Source organism: Gallus gallus, chromosome 2 (assembly GCF_016699485.2).
Source record: "Gallus gallus isolate bGalGal1 chromosome 2, bGalGal1.mat.broiler.GRCg7b, whole genome shotgun sequence".
Classification (NCBI taxonomy): Eukaryota; Metazoa; Chordata; class Aves; order Galliformes; family Phasianidae; genus Gallus; species Gallus gallus.
This window is the reverse complement of record NC_052533.1, coordinates 91,983,259-92,004,787: the sequence shown is the minus strand read 5'-3', so window position 1 is coordinate 92,004,787 and position 21,529 is coordinate 91,983,259.

Sequence of the window (21,529 nt, the reverse complement as noted above, 5' to 3'; positions counted from 1 at the left end):
AGTGATCAAGAATTGTAAGTGATTCATTAAGTATAATTGGGCTAGTGCTTCCTGAGGGCTTGTCTTAGCAGCAGATCCACCTTGTCAGGAGTCCAACTACATCTGTCTGTAGGATTCGAATGCAAATTACTCTCTAAAGGTTAACATATGCATCACCTCAAATTTTCAGTGGATACTCAGGACTCGGTGTATTATTTTGAGGATGTTTCATTCCTTCTGTACGAAAGACAATGTGTTTCCTGGTGAAAAGATACAAAGGGGTTATGAAAGGGAAGGCAGGAGAAAGTGATTATTTCATGCTGGCAGTTTGATAAATTTCCAGAGCTATTTACTTCAACAGGCTTCCCATTTATGATTTACAATCTGTCATTTTGTTTTGTGTATCTGAACATATTTCCAAGTTGAAAAACATGTATGGGTCTGTGTACACACTCATACATGCACATACACACACCTACTCACCATGCATGTACACATTGTTTCCATGCTGTTTAACAAAGAATAATTCAGTCTGTTCCACTGCCGAATTTCAAGTGATTTTACAAAAACTGACTGATAAAAGCCAGTGTATTCACTAGGACATACCTTCAGATTTCATTGTTCCTGTACCCATTTCAGCAGATTTTCACTTTATTTTCTTTATCTTTAGATCTAGCTACCGGTCACTGATTGAGGAAGGGTCACCTTCATCATAAAGATGAAAGCAAATCTGTAAGAAGCCTATCACCAGGATTGCTGTTAGCCAAGAGGAACTGTTACATTAGTTTTCCCTCTGAAAGTCTATACATCTATTTCTGTCACAAGAGAACAGTAGCTCAGTTAACAGCAAATTGCATTCAACAAGAAGAGAATTTGCTCCTATTTATGCCATGACCATGGCATTTCCAGGCACTTTCTTTTAACCCCAGCAATAACACACGGGATCAGATGCCACCCTCAGAGAAATCCATTTCAAGTTAAACAAACGTATTTCAGGCTGCTTGTTCGTCTTATTTTTTTAAGTAGTCTGTAGGAAAGGAAAAATCTTATCTATTCTTTCTGCTTTGCTTTGGTTTATTAGGGTGCTCAGAGGTCTTCTAAATCAAAATGAAAGAAAACAAAACAACAAAAAAAAACCAACGAAACAAGTAAATAAGGTTTCTCAAAACATTTTTTTTTTCTTCAGCTGCTCTCTTTCCTCTTACAGTGATTTGGCAATACTTTGCCCTGTTCGTTGTTCTATTATTTTCTTATCTAATGGCCCCATTTGTTCCAAGAAAGACGAGCACTTAGAGCCACAGCTGGTTTCAAATTCTTCATAAGAAGGTGGGGACCTAAAGTCAGTAATTCTTCTCCCAAATCCTGAGCTATTTCTTATGAAAGAGTGAACTGAAATTCATAAAGAAATGTATGCAGGCCAAAAGCTGCAACAATTGAGCCCTATTTATTTCCCTGTCTGTAAATCCAAGGAAATAGTACAGATGAAAAGAAACAATATTAATACATCTGCTAACTACATATATATATATAAATGTATAAATATATATAAATCCCCATCTAAATGGAAGGCTCAAGTGTTTTTGGTGAATGAAACAGTAGATCACTGACCCCTGAAATGATTCTGTAGTTAAGGCAACTAAAATCAAGAATAAATCTGTAATGGATTTGTAAGGAGAGCGGTATGGCTGATGTGCAGCACAGCTTAATTTGGTTCTTCAGGGCAAAACTGCATCCGACCAGCATTGGCCAGTTCCTTCTCAATCTTAAATAAATTAAATTGCCATGAATGGGGAAGTGCACTGTAAAATTTGACCAAGAGTTACCAGCAAGAGATTTGATTCAGATAATAAAGAAGAGGAATAGGAACTTAGCTGGACATTATTTTATTATTATTATTATTATTATTATTATTATTTGATAATATATATGTAAGATTTTCATCTGCTGTTTCTTCTGTTTGTGTGTTGGATAACTGTTTTTTTGTTTGGTTGGTTGGATGGTTTTTTTTTTTTTTTTTTTTTCCCTTTGCTAGGGAAGGTTCATAATGTTATTTTGGGTTAAATGAATAGGACAAGTTAATCCTTAGGGCTGCAGGTCACACAGTAAAATAGGTTCATTTATTCTTCAATAAGACAGAAAACAGATTTTATGGCTTTCTTGACAACTATTCTACAGCATAAATCAATAACAGCTGAGAGAGTGACACACATCTACAATCAGTGATGCTGAACAGTAACACAAAAACTAATTACAGAAAAGTCATAAAAATGTTCCCTTTCCTGTACTGAATCAGTGGAGGAGCTGTCTGCTGTTCACAGAAGCTTCTTTTAAGTTATTTCTTTTCGTATGGAGTGTAGGATTGTGTATTTTTAACTGTAGTTGAAAGCATTAAAAGGAAAACCAGTGAAGTAATATTTGTTCTATATGATCATTAGTTTTCTGCAAAACAGTAATATTACTAACAATATATTCATATTTGAAAAAAATAAAAAAAAATATGTAACATTTGTGACTATGTTAGCATTATTTTCTTCTTTCCTGACAGCCTCCAGGTCCCAGGAGGTTTTCCCACTGAAAGGAAAAAGGAGGGTAGACCCCTGTGTTACAGAGCTATGGGTGTGGACCAGTTTTCCTGGATGATCTGGTCTGGATTGTTCAGAATAGAATGTTCACAAGTTTGATGTGTGTGTTTAACAAATATAACAAACTTGTGTTTGTGTGTGTTTGTACAATGGATATATATATATAACTGTACTTCTTGGATGCTTTTTTGTGGCTCAGGATCTTCTGGAAATCAAAAACTTTTTTTCCTCATGAAACCCATTCTCTGAGTTCTTGCCAAAAGTGAGGAAGACCACTATGTGATATTTCCTTCTGTTGCTTGAAAAGTCCTTTCTTATGCCTTTCCTTTCATTGTCCATTTGAAGTAACAAGCCTCAGTAAAAGCTTCCCAATCTTCAGAAATCCTTATTAGGTTTACTATGCCATATATTTCTGTTAGTTCTTAGAAAAGCTTTTATGAAGGCAGGGTATTGTTTCTGGTTTTGTTTGGCCTTTCTTGCACTTTTTGCTTCTAATACAGAAGATGGAGGAAATATTTTGCAGTGTACATTTTTTTTCACATTGCTTTTTTAATAGTTATTGCTTTTCATGCCCTTTCCATTGATGGTGCATGAGGATATGTCACCAAATTTTATTTTTATTTTTTAGTCTCAGCACTATATAACAGTACAGTGTGAAATAATTATTTGTGGGAGTACAGCACCTTTGTTTTTTTATCCAAGTGTAAACTCTGTAATGAAAAGATTATTAATTGAGCAGCTGAAAGTCCAGGAGGCACTGGAGATAAAAAAACAAGAGACTTTATAAATCTCTGTGGATGTGACTGCTGTAATAATCCCCTAAAACCGAACTGAGGTAACTTCTCCATTTAAATGGGCTGGTTTAATGGAATGGGAATTGTTATGGCCAAGAGTACCAAGCTGAAGGAGGTTTGGAGGGCATCCCTCCAGGGCTAGAATAATATTGATGATTAAAATAGATTCTGATAGAAGCTAGAAATTACTTACTAAAAGATATAGGCCCCAAGGCTAAGAACAAGTGTGGTATTATTCAGCTTAATCAGATTAATATCTGAAATATCATCTATATTTGAACTGTATTCTATTTGACAGGAACTGAGTAAATGATTAAGTAGATCTTTACCATCTCTGATAGCTTTTGTCTTGTGATTTATATACCACAAAAAAGAGAAGCATGTCCCAGAATTGGGGACACAGAGAAAATGTGTGAATAAAGAAGAAAGCCTGAAACCAGAGAATACGACTTACTCTATCTTCCTCATTCAGAGGAATAGACAGATTTTTGAAGTCAGAATAATCATCTAGTCTGACCTCTCTATTATTACAGACCTTAAAATTTCACTTTGTTACCTCAGCTGTAAGCAGAATTTTTCTTGCTAAATTAAAATTAATTAAAAAAGATTAAAAAGAAGCAGTCATATTTTCAAAGAAATTTAGGTATTTGAAAGGTAGGCATAAAAATACTTGTACAGATTAGGTACTTCTTGTTGTTTTCACTATAGGTTGACATTCAACAACTTGGCTCTGCTTTTAAACACCTCAGTAGGTCTCTAATCAAGGCTGTAACAAGCCATTGAAATTTCAGTGTACACACACGGTCACATCCAAGTCACAGCACTTTTCATGTTATAAAAACATAAAAAATAGCACAAGGTAGAAATGTTCTTGCGATGTCATGGTTTTATGATTTTTGGTTATCGGTATTCCACATCATAACATCATGCAGTGTACTGGGAGTTAAAGAGCAAATGCTCTAGTTCCAGGTACTTGTCTGGAAGAGAAGAAGAACTACGTTCCTCAGAAGACTGTTCGAGTACTGTTATCATTCCTGCTCAGGGGAACAGATATAAGGCCTATAGGTCACCCGACTCGAGTCTTCTCGTCTCGTCGTGCTCACTTTCGGATCGTCTCGCTGCTGCTCCCGACTGCATGCAAGGCTTCAGTATTAGTGTAAGGCCTTTAGCTCTCAGACAATCCTTCTCTCAATTATATTTGATTTTATTAACAATTATATTGAATTATATTGTATTATAGTGTGTTATTGTGCATTCTGATACTATAGTTAGTAAATTAGTTTGTTTCTCCTCAGATCGTTGCCGCTGTTTTTTTAATTATTCTTTTTTTTTGGGGGGGGGGGTCCCTGTTTCCCTTTTCTGGAGGCACGGATTTTGAAAAAAAATCCCTCCACTCCACTAGTCATGGAACCGGGCCGGACCAGCCCGTAAACCGTCAACATGGGAAGAGGAGCATTCATTCCCTTATGACTTCACTATCTAGTAAATGTCTCGCTCTGATTTATCAGAGGGAGAGGCGGTTCTTTGATATATGTATACCCGGCATGAGATTAAGAAACAATGGTTCAAATGTTGGTCTGACCAGTTTATTACAAATACTAGTTGTTCAGGGAGAAGGGGAAGGGAACAAGGGAGATAGAAGAGATAGGAAATAGAAGCAAGGTGTCTTTATAGGAAGCAAGAGGGAGATAGTCACCACCATGGGTCCAACGTGGTTTGTAGTTCAGTCATTGATCTTCAGTAGTGGCAAGTCATCAGGCATTGTTCTGTTGATGATGACAGTGACCACAGCAACAATTTCCAATGGCCGTACAAACTTATTTATAAGTCCAAAGTGGTCAAGTCAGCTCTCTTTGAAGTGACAACTCGAATCCAAAGTGCTTGAGTCAGCTCTCCTTGGAGTAGCAGCTTCTGGCTCTGGGATCTCAGCAGAGTCTTCTTTGTTCCCATCTTCCGGGCCTTGCCAGCAGATAAGAGGGAGCAGGGATGCTCACCTACATCCTGTTTTTCACAGGACACGATGGTATCATTCCCCAGTTTTCCCATACCAAGCTGGGGCTATTTAGTCACAGGCCAGATCTTTCACCAGTAAACACTCTTGAGCACACTCTTCTGGAGGCAAACAGGTCTAAAGAAATGCTTTCAAATGTAAAATTGTCCACACAGTGATGTTGATTGCCACATGGCAACACCCACCTCTCATCTAAGTCAGAGTCTTATCGCAAGAAATGCCTCAGAAAACAAGCTTTGAGCCAAAAAGCAAAGAAGGATTCATACAGTAAGGAGTTAGTATTTCTTCATGGCTTGGATGGGGATTCATTTTCTTAATTTAAACATATCTGAAATATATATTAATATTATACTCTTCTAATCTCTTAGGTAGTGATAGAATTCCACTGTTTTATACACCTACTCTGAAAACGTTCTGGATGTAGTCCTGTCATTTTTTTCTGAAAAGCATTATAGAAGAGCCACTCTTTTTTAAAAGAGGAAAAGTGTCACACTTTTGTGTAAGAGAACATGTAATGGGCCATCACTGATGACTTTTTAATAAATATTAAACACATCTTCCTACTTATTACCATGAAAAAATTTACATGTAGCGATTTGGGAAATAATATAACTGAGGAAATGATATGCTGTTCTCGAGGACATTAGCTTTTCAGCTGTTATAGGTAAAAAGATTGAAGGAACTCAGTAAAAATATGCAAGTCAAGTTTTACTTTAGCTTTTCTCTATTATTTTAATTATATAATTGTTCTTTTTGCTGCTGAGCAGAAAGTAAGTAGGAGTAAAAAAAAATATTTTTGCTGTACAGAAAAAAAAAAATATTAGAGAAGCAGAAAGAAAAATGCCAGAAATAAATACATTTAATTCCTTTTAAATTCCCCAGTATATATTTCTCCACTATATCCATCTATCTCATAAAAAATGTACTTTGAATTTCCTGGTAAATCTTATTCAGTTTGCAGGAGAGAATACAACTGCATTCAAAGATTCACTCAGAACATATCTTAACAATATCAGAAGTAAATACTGCTACCTATTTCATGTACTCAACTAGTATAAAACAGTTCAGTAGTCTGGCACTACCTTTTGATCTAGAAGGCCAATTCAACTCTGGGAGACCAGATTCTTTAAACCACTGTCTTTTTCAGCACTATTCAGTGACTGATGGTTACATCACCACTTTCATTTTGTTATCTGTTAGAGAAACATGTATGAAAGTGATTATCTTTGCTTAAGGCAATAACTCTAAGAGAACCAACTACAACAAGCATAAAAAGAACATGAAGTTTTACAGGCCTTATGCTTTATTGCTAATTTAATTAGCTCCCATTTACCCAGAAACACAGCTTGACAGATATATTCTGTTGTTTATTATGTCAATTAGCACCTTGCAACATGGTGTTTGCTAGGATTATCTCATCTACTGTAGATGACAATGTTCCTCAGTGGTGATATTCAGTAATACATAAGGATTACCAGAGCTGGTCCCTGCCAGTTCTCAAGTTCTGTATAAAGTTACAGAAAAGACTATAACTATTGAAAAAAATGCTGAAAATTAGTCCAAAATGACTTGGAGGATGTCCCTGTAGAGGGAGGTGAGAGTTGTGAGTCATCAATAAACAATAGATCCAAAGCCAGTTTTTCAGAAGTCTTTGGTATAGCTGTCTGCAGGGGGAAAACAAACAACAACAATAACAAAAACCACGTTATTAAAATGCATATATTTTCCTTTTGTTTCAAGAGGCATTGTCAAACAGGCATAAGACTCTTACGGCTGTCATATTCCATGCTCAGAAAAGCCCGGTACAACCCATAACATCCAGAAGCTATATATTCTAAGATACAAGAAAAATCCACACAAGCATAGTGAAAGTCTAATGCTGATACTGACACTTCCTGATTATTATCAAGAAAATTACAATGTGGCCAGAGGGCACCTAAATGCAAACATCACTACTTTAGCTGTCAGCACTCATTTTCAACAAATAACACATTTAAAATAGTCTTTTTTGTCTTCACTTCTCTCCTGACAGACCCACTTCATTGCTAAAGGGGAGTATGCTACTCACTGTGTAATTCACATAAACAAACTTCACAGTAATGTATTTTCTGTTTCCTGTGGCCACGTGCTTTTCTGCACTGTCATGTCTGGTGACAAATTAGGAGTCTTCTTTTCACAGTGCCAAGACCAGTACTTTCAAAATGAGGGAATAATGCCTCAAATGTGCCTTGGTGTGTCTCTTAGTGTTTCATTTGTCACACAGAAGGGATCCCTTTTGCCTGCATGTAAACACATCACACAGCGGCCCAGCTGCATTTAGAACCAGAATATGAATTCTGACCCAGCAGCAAGGATGCTACCATCATTCACAAAACCTTATCTAGGGTTCTCTAGATTAAATATTTGCATAATTAACCCAGTAACTTCACCAGAACTCCTTAAATCTGGAATGCAAAGAGTATCTGGACTGTAGCAGAATTTATTCATTGTCTTTTTTTTTTTGCAAAATGTATTCTCATGCAATTCTTTCTGAGTAGAAATCAGTATCTGAAAGGAACTTGTCCATACACACAAATCATACCATTTTGCTTCAAAACAAGCTATTATATAGACTTGTGTAATACACTTTGATTTTTTTTTGGGGGGGGGGGGGGGGGGGGGGGGTGCGGTGGGGAATGAAACAAGGATTTTATGTAATATAGTTAGAGTTACACTTAACTGATATTTGAAGAAGACTGTTCACCAAGATATTACCCTGAATTTTCTAGTGGGTGTAAATAGAATATATGCAAAAAGCTTCTTTACCAGAGATGAAACAAAGACATCACACAATCTGAACTGAGAATTAGTGTTTTCAGGAAATCAACGGCTTCTTGAATAATTAGCATGCAGTTGCTAATCACTCTGCAAATTGTTGCTACAACCAGATATAACCTTGCTAACATACTTCACTAGAAATTACTTCAATTGATTGCTCACTTTCAATTCCTTGTAAGAAAAAGATCATCAAGAACAGTTATAAAAGAGACAGACCAAGCATAGGACTCTTCATCTTCCAGCTAATTTGGTGGCTAAGTTTAATCTCGGGAGTAGGGAAATAGCATCTGAGTGCAATAGTTAATTCCTTTGGGACTCAGCCTTTTACAAGGTATAGAATACACCTTTATTTCTGTCATGAGAGTCTTATTAGAATTTCATTTAATTTTAATTAAAATTTAAATATCTAGAAATAGTTCTTAAATATACATAAAGAGAGAAAAAAATCTGATATCTAAAGTTTAATACTACCACCTTTCCGTCTTCTGCTCCCAGATAGCCCGAACGAAAACATGAATCCACTGCTACATTTAAATTCCATCTGGGAACTTTAGGAAACTGATGAGTATTTTTCATTGAAATCCCTATTAGGAATACTGTCAAAGAAAAATAAGCAGAGAAAAATGATTAGTGGGCATTCAGTTTTACCCTGAATTGCATTTGTTTACTATGCTTTGCTTACAGTATATTTTTATTTAATGTAGCAGTTTTTATCTACAGAGACGAGAAAGGGGCATGAGAGAGGAATGAATCTGCTTAGGGGGAAAATGTTCACCTTTTTTCCATGACAATTTTTAAAAAGAGAAATTGTCGATGAGGCAGAGAAATATAGCAAGGCTCTCTCAGATTGTAAGCATTACACAGAAAAAAGCTCTTGCATCAGAGGTGGTGTGAGCCTCTTAAGGGTCAGAGAGAGGTTTAATGAGTAAAGGCAGGAACATTAGAAAATATTAGATGTGGTTTCCCTTGACTATACACTAGTTTTATTAATTTTCCCTTTGTGCCAATCAGTGCCATTATGAATGAACATTAAAAGCTCACTGGTACTTCAGGGGCTTCTGCTTCTTTGACATTGTGTCCATTAGTCACTGGGCCTGGGGAAACCCAACCATCAAACATAGGAGTCAGCAAAATCCTTTATCTAACATTCAAATGAAGTTTAATTTTTCCATTTTAAACTAATTTCAAGACAATGGCAAGTACACCAAAATAAAGTATTTTCTTTCATTTAATGATGGTTTGGGGTAAGATAAGAACGTGAATGTTAAGTGCAATAGCAGCCTTTGGAAAAACTAGATGGCTACAGTTCATTTCAGAATAAAAACACCTTGTGCCTATTCAGTTTATCAGTTATTTGTAGAAATCAAAACTAGAAAATACATTAAGCTAAATAAATCTAATTATATTTCTAGAGCATAGCATAACCTTCCTTAAGGTCGTCTTAAAATGAAGCTTATCTGTTTTCTACACACAAAAGCATTCCACATCAAATCAGAGCATAGCAAAACCTAAATTAGACTCATAGATTTTGATACAGTTCTTTCTATCAGAGTTCCAATGAAACAGTTATTGAAATTTCTAGTCAAATTAAGCGGCTTGATGGCCTAAAACAACTGGTCACAGTTTCTCCTAAACAAACAGCTCAGAACATTTACTTAGCATATGAAGTAGCAACCAAATGTTCCATGCAGGGGCCTGATTCTAGTAATACTATATATGAAGGCAAACCTACAAGGAAAATGAGCTCTCGTAACACAAAGGGAGTGGATAACCTGTTTATATTTAGTTTTTGATACACTTCACAACAGTGAGGATTTATTATATGGATTTTAGATATTGGGAAATCAGATGCATGAAATGTCAAGTGAATAATAGCAAATTAAACAAGCAATTACTGGAATTCGCCAAACAGTCGTGACACTTTCCCTTCTGAAACCTAACTGTTGCAATCTTGTTTCTGTTCCAGATACTATCAGATTAAGAAGTCTATCCACTGACAACTTCTTTGCACTTGACCTCAAGCACTTTTTTTGTTTATTTTTCTTGTCTTTCTCTGAAAACTGCCTTAAAATTTCTCACGATTTTTTCCAGTACAGAAGATACATTGTATTATGAACAAAAACATAATTTTAAGGAAAATTGATTTCTTTAAATTATCTAGACAGAAGAGTATTCTCATCATTGAAATAAGAGATTTAAATAGCTAAATACATCATTTCAGTCTCAGCAATATCAATAAAGCACACTAAGAATTATAAATTTGATTCTCTGCTTATGGATGGATTTTAGTTTGTCTTTAAAGCATCTTCCAAAGGAGTGTCATCAGGCTGGTATTGAGACTTGGTTCCTCCAGTAACTCAGATTACCTTCCCAGCTAATCCTCTTTCCATTACCACGGTCTAGATAATGTAACAATATCAAAGCAACAGGTTTTTGCACTTTATTCTCCCTGCAGTTTACCTCTGGCGGTGTTTTAAACATGTGCTTTTGTCTTCAATACAGACAACTTAATAGTCAGTGGTAAAACCTTTCTCATACACTTCTAAATGACATCATATTATCAAGAAACACAATTGGAACTACAGTCTGAGCTGCAGTGTAGATGACATTAGAGTTAAAAGATTAGGTCAGCCTGACCTAATTCATCTATTCCTCTTTTTTTTTTTTCTTTTTTCTTTTTTTTAATTTTTTTCTCATAGTTTATCAGTGTCCAAAATAGAAAATGGCATAAAATTGTCACTTCAATGCTTTCAAAATTATATAGAGATAATTAGGCTTAAGAGAAGCACAGTGCCAAAATAAGAGGCAGAATAAAGCACATTTGGATAGAGACATTTTAACATTTTTGTTAAGAGAAGCAAGATTCTAGGTCAGCTGCAGTATTCGATGCCTTATCCAAAGCTATTACTGGTAGCTAAAGGCTTGTGAGTTCTAACAGATCTCCTGCTGAATGCACTAGAATCAACAGAAATAAGCAATAAACAAACAAAGTCAAAGTCAGGGTGACATTTCACAGTCTTCCATCTACTTGTTCGAAGATGAAAGCTTTTCTCTAGACATTTTCCCTCCTTTGACATCATGACATGACAAGGATTTGATGAGAACAAATATTTAAAGACAAGATGGCAAGGTTAACAGATCACAAACAAATTCCTTTTCTTACACACAAATATGGAAACCATCTCTTTTTTTTTTTTTTTTTTTTCCTCAGGGAAGAACTGTTTGTTGCAGAATAAATTTTATTACATTCTTTACCTATTTAAAATATATTAAATATATTTCTCTAAACGTCTACAGTTCATTTGTAGGCAAAGTAATGGTGATAAACTTCTGGCCCCATGCTAAGCAAGGAAACACTTACGAAGAAATAGATTGCAGCCTCTAAGGGATTATTTTATGCTTCCACTTTATATTATAAAAAGTAATATTTAACCACACTCAAAATTGCCAGGGACCGTTTTGTCATAAAATCTTTCCAAATGTGCAAATACAAGGGTTAAGGGAAAATAAAACTGACAAGACACATTAAAGGTGCATTCCAGTGTGCTCTTGTAACTGAGAGCAGAGTCTGGCGTAAAGATTTTTGTCTCCTGCAAATTATAAAGTGAGAATCTATTAAAAATGCCCTGAGCTCTACCTATCTTATAGCTCTGCATATATGCTAAGGATAGGTCTTTCTGCCATAAATAAAAATCTGCTAATTATAAGCTCGCAGGACAAAAGCAATCCAATTAAATCCCTTATTTAGTTAATACATCCACTCATTTATTTCTTCATTAAGATGTTTATATTTTTCTCTTCTTTATTCTCTCTCTGCGAAGAATATGTGTTAATGTTGGACAGGTGTTCAGAATCAAGACAGGAGGATGATGGAGTGTTTGAGGTTGTTCCTTGGGAGGCCACAAGGCCATCACATCATCAAACTCCTCTCAGAAACCTATAGGTGTTGTCTGAAAATTTGTCACCTGCCTGACCACAGTTACCAACGTAACAAGACCATTAAAAAATTTCTCATCCAAAACTTAGCAAACATATTCCAAAAAACAAATGTCTTTGGAATGTTTGTTGGTTGTGTTTGTTGGTTTGTTTTCCGTGCTTGCTGTGTTTCCAAGTTTAAGTAGTTACCTAGTTCTGCAAATCTTTCTCTATTCATAAGCAAGGAACTCTGCCAAACCCTGTTAGTTTTGTTCAAAACTGCTGAAAATGCATCCTAAAACTTTCCATCCACATAGTCTTTCTGGTTAGAAAGTGGATGAGATTAGAACTTCTCTCATATATTTCACAAGCTTTTACGTGCATTTGGAAAGAACACAGTCCCTGTTCTGAAATGATGAACAGCCAAATGAATAACTATTTCTATGGGAAAGGCAGTTTGCTTTAGCGAAGCAATAACAATTGCACTGAAAATACTGTGAAGAATATGAATATTGAAAGGCCTGAGGGACAGTGAAATATCCCATTCATTTTTCTGAGGTATTTTGCTAGCCTGTATTTGTCCATTTGAGTGCCCAGCATCAAATGACTTGTTTTTTGTAAAATACTGTACACAAAAAAAGAAGTTGAGCTCTTGATCAAAAACACTGAAAGAGGAAGCATTCCACACATAGTTCAAAATCCTCATCCCTAAATTTTGCACGCTTCCAAACCTTCTGTGATGAAAATTATCCAGGAACAGCCAGAAGTTCAATGTATAATTAAAAAAGAAACACAACGTTTAAAATAGAAAACACAGAGATAATTCAGTGAGCTGTGCTGCTCTCTAAGAACTCCTTTGGGATTTTCTATCTCTTTGTAACTGTTTTGTATTAGGAAGGCCCCTTCTGCTAAAGATGCAAGGAGTGTTTCCATCACATCAAAGCAGCAGCCTAGGTGAGATAGTCATGTATGGGCTAAGCACAGAATCACAGAATCATAGAATATGACAATTTGGAAGGGACCCAGAAGGATCAGAGTCCAATTCCTGGCCCCACACCTGATTACAGAGTTCCTTTCTCAGGCACGGACCATCCCTAGGTCTCAATAATCCTTTTCCCCTTTTCTCCAGAAAGTAAGCACGAAAGGTTGACAAAATTTATTCAGTATTCTGCCTAAGTTACAAACTCCTGGTAATAAAATAATAAGCCTTAGAGTTTTGAAAGCATTCTAAAATTATTAAATTAATGCACCCTAAGATATATTAAACCCTGGATAAGATGTGAGGTTTCAGAACAAGAGTACGATATAGAAGGGGAAAAAAAAATCATTCTGGGTGAATGCAAGTTTAAATCATTCTGTTGTGCCTTACACTTCATACACAGGCAAAAAAAAGTGTGCACGTATTTATTGTTGTTCCTCCGCAGAAATTACTGTTCTTTCTTTTTTCCCCACTGATTTTAGGAATCCAACTTTCTTCCCCAAAAGTAAAATTAAGCCTTGGGTTGGACTTGAAATAACTCTTTCTAATTTAGTGTTTTAGCTAACAGTAAGCAAGTTAGGGAAAGAATATGAAAGTGGCTTTCAAAATGAGATAAATGCCCTTTTCTGGGGCACGTGCTGAATTCACTAAAAAAATCCACAGAAACAAATTGTTTTGCCAACCTTTTTCCTCAGCTGCAAAAAACTCCTGCAGAGTAAGTGTTCAGTCAGTTTATGACAATTCTGCCCCCAAATCCTGTTAAACAATAATAGAATTTGCTTCTCAGAAACAAACCAGTTTCTGTTTTGAAAATAAATCCCCATGTGCTCTGAATTCACGGAACAAATTTTGATAGATTTGTTTCTCATCTTTCCCCTCTGAAAATAAAATTCCTGCTCTTCATCACTTTAAAGATGATTAAACTGCAGACACACAGCTTGCACTTTGCTGCAGTATGTGCAGTAATATGTTGCAGTCATAGACAAAAGTTCTCCAAAATATGGTTTCTTCAAAAGGAATTCCTAAAATGCTGTGGTGTCTTTTCACCCAAACTAACATTTTTTCTTAGTGTAAGAGCAAATGTCTAGATTTTCTTATAAATGTTTTACTATTCTTTTCGAATATGTCACAAAATAAGTACAGGCTTATTTCAACCTGCATACAGAGTACAGGCTGAAGGGCATTGGATAGTAGCAAGCATCAGGTTGATGGTCAGAAAATAACAAAATAATACAATATTTGTGACATATTGTCTCACTAGAGCAGAGTTTAAACACGCCCATAAATCCACAGACTACTAGGCCAACATGAAACAAAATGGTTCTATCCTTTCTTTCTAGGTGACTGTAATGTTTAAAAGAAAGATTTCATTTGAAATATTGCAAAGAGTTTCCAACAGGAAAAAATACCTCTAACTCTTTAAGCAGTGCTTTAAGGATAACCATACCTTCTGAGAGATACAAAATCTCCACTTACTACCCTAAGATCAACTGCACTGAATCTATATGGTCTCTTTTAGATCTCACACACAATTTCAGGATATCATCATAATGTGAATTGTGGCCGTTACAGTTTTTTTTTTTTTTTTTTTTTTTATGGTTTCATGTTCAGTAAGGGGATAGGTATTTATTTATTTTGTATTTGTTTTTTCTTCTCTCATTAATATTCCTTCAGATATTTTTCAAGAACAAACCAAGCATTCTAAATGGAAGATCCTCTATTCATAAAATAAAAATACATTATTTTCCCTTTTCCTTTAAGGATGATAAAGAAAAGAGAGTTTGCACTCTCTTTCCAAATTCTTTTCTGTTTGGAAACATTTTATCCACAGCTGAAATTTTTCCTTAGAGTTGGAAATAACTTTCTGTTTAATTATTATTAGATTAGAATAAAACAATGAGATCACAAGGCATTATCTAAGTTATGAGGTCTTCAGAGGGTCAACTAATGCATAAAAATAAAAAATAATTACCAGGTAATTTAATTTTTCCTCACTGTTACTTATAACTACTAACTACTTCTTTCTTGGTCTTTTTATGACCAATTTTGATAAACACATGGAGGCTTAGGAGATGGTTTTACTTTTCAATGCTGTCTCTGGTAGCTCTCTAACAATCTAAGTAACCACCTAGCTCTGTATTCATTCCGATGAAGCAGTAAATAAATCAATGAATAAACATAACTCATGTTAAGTGCTAAATAGTGAGAACCATACATATGAGAAGAATCTGTTCATTTCACTCATACAATCATTCAACTGTTTGTGTCAGAAAAGACCTTTAAAGGTAATCGAGTCCAACTCCCCTGCAATGAACAGGGACGGATAGATAGGTCGCTCAGAGCCCTGACCAGCCTGACCTTGGATATCTCCAGGGAGGAGGCATCCACCACCTCTCCAGGCAACCAACTGCAGGTTGGGGTATTACAACCTTATTGCAATAACCTTTTTCCTTATATCTAATCTAAATCTTCCTCTTTAGTTTGAAACCATTTCCCTTATCCTATCACAAAAGACCATGCTGAAAGTCTGTCCCCTCCTTTTCTACAACCCTCTTTAAATATTGAAAAGCCACAATCAGGTCTTCCTGGAGCCATCTCTTCTCCAGGCTGAACAGCCGCAGCTCTCTCATCCTGTCCTCACAGGGGAAGTGTTTCATCCCTTAGATCATTTTTGTAGCTCTCCTCTGAACACACTCCAACAGGTCTGTGTATCTCCTGTACTGAGAGACTCCACATCTGGACACAGTACTCCAGGTGAGGTCTCACCAGCACAGTGTAGAGGAGCAGGATCACCTCCCTTGACCTTCTGGTGATGCTTCTTTTGATGCAGCCCAGGATATGATTGGCTTTCTGGGCTGTGAGGGCACACTGCTGGCTCATGCCCAACTTGTTGTCTACCAGTAAGTCCTTTTCAGCAGGGCTGTGCTCTATCCTTAAATCCTCCAAATTGTATTGATAGCGGGGGTTGCCACGACCCAGGTGCAAGACCTTGCACTTGGTTTTGTTGAACCTCATGGGGTTCCCCTAGGCCCACTGCTCAAACCTGTCTAGGTCTCTCTGGATGGTATCCCATACCTCAGGCATGTCAAATGTACCGCATAGCTTGGTGTCATTCACAAACTTGCTGAGGGTGCACTCCATCCCACTGTCTACGTAATTGACGTAGGTATTAAGTAGCATCAGTCCCAGTACAGGCCCCTGAGGGACGCCCAACTTCTGGCTATTTCTTAATTGATTATTTTAGGCATCATTCTTCCAGTTTATTATAACTTTTTATTATTATTATTATTATCTTCAAATTATATCCTTTCTTCTTTATTCTTCCACATTCTCCTAGTGGTTTTAGCAGTATACCACCTGCAAGGACAATGAAATGTTTCTTATTAAGTAATAATAGTTATTAATTTTCATTTGAAATATTAGTCTGTCTTCCTTCTTTTCTGATAATGAACAAATAAGTTGCTTTCTGAAAATTGTGTTTACCTAGCAAACTCATACTTTGCAGTACTTTCATTAAGATATATTTCTCTAGCTTACTTATGAAGATACAACTTGACAGTGAAATAACATCAAGAAAGCAAACATTAAGTTTCTTCTTCATTCCCCAAGATTGTTACCTTTAAATCTTCTAACATCAATCTTTAAAGCAAGGATCTCATATGGTTTTGAATTCTCTGCAGCTCTCAATAATCAGTATTAGTCAATCTTTAAATAAATTTGCTGAGTTTGAAGAGTCAGAGGTATAATGTGTTTTTCATTAAGAAAGTCCAGATTACATTAGCATTTTTTTGTAGTAAACAATTATCTATTTCCCAACTCCAGTGGTCTGTAACAAAGAGTAATAAGTACAAAATACATACCTCTGCTTATAAACTGTTGTCAAGGACATACATTTCTTTCTTCCTTCCATTTCCATTCTATTCAAGACTTTGTTTTTGTTTGGTCTCCTTTAAATTCTAATGCTATATAACAAATATTCCTTTTCTTCATCTACTCAGTATATGTATTCAACATGTGCTAAGCACATTGTTAAACTGACATTAAATCTCACTTATTGAAATCTTCCAAAGTACAGTCTAAGCAAACTCAAAGATATCACTGAGTTACTGAAAATATATTTGAACTTCAGTTGGTGAAATCTTCAGGTTATCAATAACTTAGACTTTCAGTACATGAATTGTTACTGCCTGCTATAAGCTTTCCTAACATATTCCTATGTAACAATAAGAGTAAAGTCACTTTTTTTTTTTTTTTTCCCCCCCCACTAAATCTCTGGAACACAACTGATATTTTTATCTTTTACTACAAAAGAGTGCAGCCAAACTGTTAAAGGCAAACCGTTGATGGATTTCTTTTTATCAGAAAGCTGAATAGCCATAGTGCCTTGTTACTCTGTGTGTTTTTCCATTTTCCTGTTCAAAGCATAAGCTATTTTTAAAATGACTTCCCTTTGTGTGGGAGATATAGTGCTGTGCAGCTTTCAGTATTTATTTCTCATTTACATACTTGTTATAAGAAAAAAAGGCAAATAACAAAATGCATACACTTACTCCTGTAGAAAGCAATAACAATATTTCCGGCTGTATTAAATCTTTAATAGCTCTGTAAGTTCTCAAGTTCCTGAAGAGAAATAAATTCCAGTGCAATTATGCGAACTCATAAATACTTGGATATACTCAGGCAGTAGATAGCTATACGTTGTGCTTTGGGTAGTTTGCAACAACTGTTAATGTTTCAAGGAAACTTATGTGAACAAGTAGATTACACAGTCCAGCAAAGAGAAGAGAAACCTTTTAACAGCAACAGCAGTGGTATTAGCAAAGTGCCACGGTGATCAGAATTGATTATCAGGTATCACCTGAAAAATAGTGTTGCAGCTCATCTGTTCATGAAACTGGTATTAGGGAGAAAAATGGTAGACAAGTGATCAGGCTTTCTTAAATATTTCTTTGATATCCACCACTGATATCTCCTATTTCTCTCATGAACACAGAACTTCCTGGGTCATCCCCTTCTACTAGAGATGACCACGTTATTTGAAAGATTTCATAAACTTCCATGTTCTGCCTTTGCCTGTTCCTTTTATTGGCTATTTACTTGTAGAGCAAACGAAGGCAATGACAGAGCCCTTATTTGAGAAATAGGCGCTATAGGAAAAGATATCAAAAAGGAATTAACTCACTCCTCCCAGTAAGTTTGGAGAAAGGGATGAGCTGAGGAATGTGACCCTCCTCCTTTCAGACCGTCGCACCACCAGAGAGAAGGGCTGGGGAAAAGCGGGACCTGCGCAGACTCAGATTGCACAGGAAGTATTGCAGAGACAGAAGGGGTGGCTCCAAACCCTCCCACCCCCTGGCTCCAGGCACCCTCACACTCACGTAGCCCACCCATTGGTTCAGGCTGTTACCTTGAAATTCCACTACATTACCAAACTTTACATTTGCTTTTGCTTTCCTCTCTTTATGGTCTACTGCTCCAAAACTTCTTTCCTATCATTGTTAACAAGTCTCTTCTGCTTGTTTATTTAAATACATTATTGTTCACTTTAACACCCACTTATAGACATCACAGAACTGTACGTTGGTTTGAACATCTCTTGTACTTCTACCAGTGCTGAAAGAACAATTCTGTCTTTTATTCCTTCATTTTATTAAATAAGCCAAACTCTTTTGGTGTCCCTGCTTTATAAAGCATGCATCCTTCCCTATATTATTCTAATAGAGTTTCTTCATGAATTTTTTAGCTTGATTATGGGTGAACTGACCTATATTTAGTAATGTAGATGACAAAACATCAGTGCACCACAGTTCCCCTGCACACAAACATATGTTTTCTGATGTATTCAGAAACTACTCTCATTTTCTAGTAGCTACACCTCATTTTTGAACCCTCATAGTCCCATAATTGATTTCAAGCCTTCTGCACCTAAGGTTCTGTGCTAAAACAAATGATCTTACCATTATACCATTCAGTTTAATTTCTGCTATACACTATATGAATCCTTTCTTAAGATCTGACCTTTAAGAATTTCACTACAAATCTCTTTCCTTTTTTTCTTTTTAAAAAGCCAATTCCTCTCTTTCAGCTACTTCTTTTCCAACTTTATCACTGTTTACTAAAAACCCAATCTTCCTCATTTTAACTTTAAAATTTCAACTTTGTACTAAATTAACGGCTTCACTAATGCCAAGATAGATGGGATATGTTCCGTATTTCCCTTTAATACAAAAAACAGTTATCTCATAATGGAAAGATACAAAATTACCCTGTGGAAATAGTCTTCATAAAACCAGATGAGAAATAAAGCATTTGAAACACAGTTATAGTTAGAGATCTATTCCTCCTTTTCTTCAGGGGTTCTAAATAGATATCCATATTCTTTTAGCTGTTCTCAACTTAAGTCTTAATTCTGTACAGGTTTAAATTACCTAGTCACACACACTCAAGTGTTTGTTCAGAAGAGAAAAGCTCCTTCTTCCTCAAACTTTGAGTTTTATTTTGCTGTAGAATTTATGGATCCTGGAAAAGATAAGTTACATGCAACAAGAACTCGTATGTTTTAGTGACAACCTCTTTCATGATAACCTATTAGCAAGAGCACTTGTACAGAAAATAAACCTATATTCAGCCTTAGAAAGAAGCAACATATCAGAAAAAAAAGTCCTTAATCACCTTGCAACGCTCAGACTCTTCAATTTCTGATGCTGAGCTAATGGAAAGCCAGAAATCTATGAATTATGGATGATACTGTACAGAACTTGGGCAGCTCAGACCTTACTGACTGCTTAGGGCTGAAAGCATAATAGAAAGAATGAGAATTCTTGTCTCTGTTGACATAGTTTCTGTCTTAGAGATTATTGCAGGGAAGGGAGTGCATATTTCAGACAAACAGCACTGGAAGCTTACTTTTATTCCTGTGAGTTGACTGCAACAAACATCAGGTATGAAGTGAACTCCTTCATGTCTTGCTCTCCCTCACATCCTATGGCTTATGATCTCCCAGAGTGCATCAGTCTATCTTTGAGTGGCACAGCAGCAGCTGCCCCAAATGAAGTGCCATACTTCTTGGAGGGAATGGTCTAGGAAGAACGACGCTATTGATTAACAAGTCCCACTCCAGTGAATCCATTCCAGAGGGTCCACTTCATTAAGGCCCTATGCACAGTAGCCAGCATGTCCCCTGAGCTCTTTGTTAGATTAAGATTGCTGGTATTTATCTATATACTCATTATCTTTAAGGTAGAAAGACCAGATGTTTAACCCCAGAGATGCTCCATAAGTGTTCTGGAGATACCTATGGGTTGTTTACAGTTGATAGAAAAGGAAACCTAATCTGTGAGGACACATTCTCCTTCCTGTGCGTATCTCTTTCGTACAGTGACTTCAGTCAGTGGCACTTTCACAGGCAGTGCCACCAGTGGTATATAGCAACAGAGTAAATTTCACATTGCTAATCATGTTCTAAAGACATATATATTAACGAGCTTATAGCTTGGACATTACTAATTATTAATACTGAATATCAGTGTTGGTGTATTTTTGTTTTTATGCTTTCAGTTTCATTTTAATAAATTTAAAAATAAAATAAAAAACTGGGAAGACCACTCAACTAAAAAGAATAATAATAAACTCTTAGAAAGAAAGAGTTCATCCAATGATGTTACTTACAAAGCATATACAGATGCTTAATAAAGTGGTATCTAGGCTACATTGGCCGCACCTTTACTACTGGATAAGATGTTGCTTTAACTGTACAGTTAATAATTTGCAACACTCCTCAGAATTAACCCAGACAAGGATTTTCATACAGATTTTCTTATATCCAGAGACCTCAAAGTAAATCTCCAAAAGGAAGCTATTTTTGTTTTCTTAAAGAGATGTCTGGGCCTCTACCTCAGACTCCTCTTCCCCATTACCTTTCCATGTCTACATATGCTCTAGAACACCTTCATTAGGAATGCACAGATGAAAGGGAAACAAAATTCCTCCCAAATATTAGGTTACTGACCATTACTACTACATATTTGAATATAAGCTTGATGAAGTACTCCATTTTATCTGTCATATATGGATGCAACTTAAATTAGTCTAAGACATTTTTAAAAGAGTAGTCCTACTTAGCTATCTTTTTCTTAAAGTTTGAAGTTACATTTGTTATGAGTGAAAATAATCCAAAAAGCCATCCTAGACACTGTCTCGGAACAAATTAATAACGATATCTTTGTCTCTTCTGCTACAGAAGAAATTGTTTTATTAGTTTACTATACACTTTATTCCCCCAGTCTTCCTCTCAGGATTCAGTAGATAAGCATATACCTGAATTTCCTACAGAAAATTCTGTCTAATCACGCATAGTTCTACACTTTTACACAAAAGCAGTTTCTTTCTTCGCTGACCTACCTTCTTTAGCTGTGGGCATAAACATGGGAAGATAAATTAACAGAAGAGCATG